Source organism: Amblyomma mixtum, chromosome 3, assembly GCF_055824585.1.
Source record: "Amblyomma mixtum isolate Tamu chromosome 3, ASM5582458v1, whole genome shotgun sequence".
Taxonomy (NCBI): domain Eukaryota; kingdom Metazoa; phylum Arthropoda; class Arachnida; order Ixodida; family Ixodidae; genus Amblyomma; species Amblyomma mixtum.
Window position 1 is genome coordinate 312166023 of NC_143014.1, and position 4545 is coordinate 312170567.

Below are 4545 nucleotides of genomic sequence, written 5' to 3' on the forward strand. Positions count from 1 at the left end.
ACAACCGTTGAACTTTCTGAACAGCTTTCTGAATAACTTCTTTCTGCAACAGCAATGCAGTTTTCATGGATTTGCCAAAGCCATGCTGCCATGGGCTGACAAGATTAAAATCTATTACAGAAATCTGATAACTTCTTATAAATCGTTTTTTCCAGACCCTTGGACAAAATAGAAATTGGCGAGTAATTACGTAAACCAATTCTATCACAAGTATTAAACAAAACTATACCATAGAAATTTGCACCAGCTTGAAAAGAAGTAGCCACTATTAATCTCTTTTCGTGTTTTTAGTGCTGGCAGTCCTGGTGGATGGTTACGGAGTCGTTCGGTACACTGGAACTGTTGGCTGTTTCAGCTTAAGCTTGTAACGAACCACTGGTTGCCTGGGAGTCTCCTGGAATTTTGTGCTCCTTGCAGCTGCCCTTCTGCTGTGCTCCAGTGTCCATGAGAGCACAGGCACTATCACGACGCGCCTCTGCGGCTCCATTTTCGGAGTGTCTTCCTTGGTCGTAGAAGGAGACGACGTGGCACCAGCAGACTGTCCTCGGATTTCTGCAACTGGCGGCGCCGTGTGACGGGCGGCGAGAATACAGCCGCTGGCGGCTTTGTCTCGGAGCCTTAATCAGCAGGCTCTACATGCTGGACAAGAGCGTAACCTTCAGCACCAGCTCATGTCCTGGCCCGTTTCCTCGAAAATGCAGCGGTGTCTACATCTCCAACCGAAGACTACATCCCTTCACTGGCCTTGTGCTTAGCCTTAGCGGAGCCACGACTACAGGGTGTTGTCGAGGTTGGCTCCCGCTTCTGCTCTGCTGGGCGTCAGGCGCTTCAGCAGTTGTGTCCAGCGCTGCGCTTCTAGAGAGCCAACGGCTGCGTCGAGCTACTGTAGACCTTTTTGGGTGCGTAGTCTGGACGGACTTGCTTGAGTGGTTTCCACTTCTCGCGTGACGCACTGTCTCAGCGTCACTTCCACTACAATAACCGTCACCAGTGCTCTCAAGAGCTTGGTGCATGCTACCTGCTGGGGCAGCCCTGCATCGAGAACCATTTAGCCTGGACGGTGGTGCTGCAGTGCGCCCTTCGGGGCCGTGCTGCCTGTCAGGTGTCAGGCGGGAACTGCGTCGGGCCGACGTAGGCAGCAACTCTTTCGCTGCACCTGTGGACGGGGAACACCTTGGTGTTCTGCCCCTTGCCTTCTTGCTGGGCTCTTTGCCTTCAATAGAACCTGATTCTAGTAAGCGTTCTTGGAAGTCCGCAGTAGGGAAACGCTGATGCAGCCTTGTGGTTTTCTTTGCAGGACTTGGTGCTTTGTCTTCAGCAGGACTAGGCATGGGCCAGCCACGTGTGGGAATCGGCATCCGAGAAGTTCGCTTGGGGGGACTCTGCTTAAGTGAAGATGACGCACGTTCTATGGGAGTTAACTGCTTGTCTAGAGCCAGATGAGATCTGTGATCAGGTGCTGTGGGTGCAGGCTCTCTTAGAGCAACAGAAGAAGTGGAAGCGCTTGCAGGCCTGACCCTGAACCTCTGCAATGGCGTTTTGTCCTTAACGGCAGTCGTTCGTTCCTGCACTATGCTTGTGGAAGAAGGACACCGCCTGTCCCCGGTGGTCTTCGAATGGCTCGGATTCTTGCTCTTGGCAGTACTGCGCAGACGCGGTTCCCTTTCAGGGCTCGGTGTCTGAGCAGCCTGCTTTCGAGGACTGTGCGTTACTGGCGGCTTCTGCCTGGTTCTGCCTGCTCTGGACTGCCCCCTCACCTCTTGTGCTGCCTCGAGCCTTGCAGTGGTTGGAGTGGCAGGCTCTTCAGGTGCTTCCACTTTGCTGGTCTGTGACTCTCGTTTGGGCCTCGGCGTTGCAGACTGCTTCCTGGATACCCTTACCCTTCCCGGATTGGGTATCTTTGATTGCCTGCCAGGGCTGGGTGTGGCCAGCGTCTTGGCTGCGCTTCGTGGAGGGGCCAAGGTGGCTTCCACGTGGCTTCTTCCTCCCCGACTGGGCGTCTCCGACTTCCGGCTTGGACCTGGTATTTTAAGCTTGGTGCTGGGTGTACCTGCGATCTTACCGCCTGCCCATTTTCTTCTAGCAGAGCGCTGCAATAGCCCCCTCTTAGTGCAGATTTCTGCTGACAATGGTTCCTCGCTTGCAGCTCTTGTCTTGCACGCTCGTGATGCCTTGCTTCTGCAGCTCCCTTTCAACTTCCTGCAGTGGTGAGCCTTGGCCAGAGTAGCTGGTGAGCTGTGAGATGGTGGCACGCCTTTCCTACGTGATGCGCGTGGTGTCACTGTTGCCAAACCGTGTTGCTCCTCTTTCGAAGCAGTCATCCGTCTCTCTCGGAGGTTGTAGGAAGAGATCACAACTTCACGCCTCCAGCATGGTTCACCTGAACGCTCAGGTGCCTTCACAGCTTTTTCAGCGCCACTTTCATCACGTTGAGCCTCAGGTGCAGTGCGTTTTGGAGCTGACTGTCCTGAGTTTGCAGCTGTCGGTTATGGCTTCGCAGGCATCTCATGCGTGCTGCTTGTATCAGAAGGCGATGGGGAGCAATCGAAAGGGCCGATAGGAGTCAAAGGAAGAGAAACACCGGCAGGAACAGGTGTCTTCTTTTCTGCAGCGACGTGGACACCTCTCCCAGCTTCAACAAGAGGAATGCCCAAAGCTGGATCAATGCGAAAAGACTCGATGACTTGTACAGGTTTGTCTTCAAAGTGTGTTGCTTTTGTCGGTGTCATCAACACACCTTCTGGGTGGAGACCGTCAGATCTTGGAGACAAGTATAGCTCTTCCACAGGGCAGAGCGCATCGTTGGAAAGAGACCGCTCAACCTGCAGGTACTCTACACCGGCTGCTGCCGTCATCAGGCCTGCTGGGAGCTTACGCTCGACTTCGAGTAGTTCCACTGACGGTGACGCCTGCATGTTACTGACCCTGGCCAGTGGTGCCGGAGCTGCTCGACCAGCCGGTGCCAGGGCTTTCCATACGATGGGGCTGCAATTCCAAAAGGCGCTTCTCAGTACGTGCCTGAGAAAATAACATCGTTCTCCTCTTCTTCCTTTTCGCTTCCTGAGGCTTTGGAAACGCTGATGACGATTGTGTGCTGCACATTAACAGGTTCGTCTTCTTCCATGGCAGGGCGTTCTTTCCACTGATTGCGAATGCTGGCACCCGCAGGGAGACAGGTGACGCTTCTCTTTGCTGGGTCTTCGACTAGCTCGGTACGGTTATTGCTGCAGAGAGGAGTGGGTTCTTCCACTTCAGCAGGAATCCGAAACAGAGCAGTGTTGACCTGTGTGTTGGCGACAGGTGCAGTGCTGATGTTTGCAGTACCGACGTGTGGAGTGCTGACCAGTAAGTTCTAGCGTTTGGAGTACCGACATGCAGTGCCAAAAGGCGCAGTGTGCACCTGTGCGGCGCTGAACTGTGCAGTGCCAACGTGTGCAGCGGCAGCCAAGGTGGGTATTGCCTTCTCTTCCGCAGGTGACGTCACCACAAGGCCCGTGCTCAAATCTGCTGCCAGCGCAGCCAAAAGGGATGGGATAGAAAGTAGGGAGAGAGGCGACTCAAAAATAGTACGAAAGAACAGGGGTAAAGTGTTACTAACTAAATATACAGAAACAACAAGCACATCACACACGCGCAGAATATGAATAAAAAATAAAGGGTGCCGATCGTGACTGCTGCCATAGTTCTGCTAAAGCAAAAAGGAACATGTTAGACAACAGCCCAGTCGTTAGCCAAAGCTGAGGCCTCGCTCGGTTTCGCGACCACGAGTGTCGCCTTTGCTCAAAGGAAGCAATTCATCGAAAGATGAGAAAAGACTCCTCTTAGCCATAGAGAAAGAAAGACCTTATTAGAGGTCAAATAACGGCCCGATATGTGCTCTCCAGCTGTATGGACAAGAACGGCCTGGTCGACGTGAGCCTTGGATGCGTGCCATGCTTGCCACTGGGAGCAAGGGGCACGGGACAGCGTTAGTATGGAGAAAGGATGAACGTCTCCTTTCAGCTTGCACTTAGAAAATGCGCACAAGCAGTAAGGCGACAAAATAAACATAGCGCGGGAAAAGGTGAACGTTTATTCCTCCCTATAAAGCGAAATCTAAAGAACCAATGAGGGCAATCATGGTCATTTTAAGGTGCGTAGCAAGTTGCCATGAAAGCACCGCATTGTTTGAAGCAGCCCGTTTTTGTTCAATCTTCAATGCACTAGTCCCACGTAAGCATAACAAAATGCTTTTGACTGCAAAGTACGCACTCTTGTTCATTCTGGCGCATGACCGACACATAAACCAAATGCCTATTAATTTGCAAATACATACAGACCATGAACTAGCACTACGTACCGCCTTCTCTGCTTAAAGGGTTTCCCTAGCGTCGGGCCGACATCAGCAGCGGCACGCAACGACTGTCGATTCAGGACAGTGTTCCGAAACAGCCGGAGTGAGTTCTAATTACTGAATTCACATGACCAATGCCTATGCATTGGTGAGCACGTGAACCCATTGTGAAATACAGCGCAGTTGCCGTAAACCATCGGTGCGTTTGCAAA

The 4545-nt window shown here is 52.6% G+C and overlaps 1 pseudogene; it reads right to left on the reverse strand.

Moving 5' to 3' along the window:
* Window positions 1-268: 268 nt before the first annotated feature.
* LOC149355622 (uncharacterized) lies at window positions 269-4261 on the reverse strand (annotated as a pseudogene).
* Between the last annotated feature and the right edge of the window lie 284 nt (window positions 4262-4545).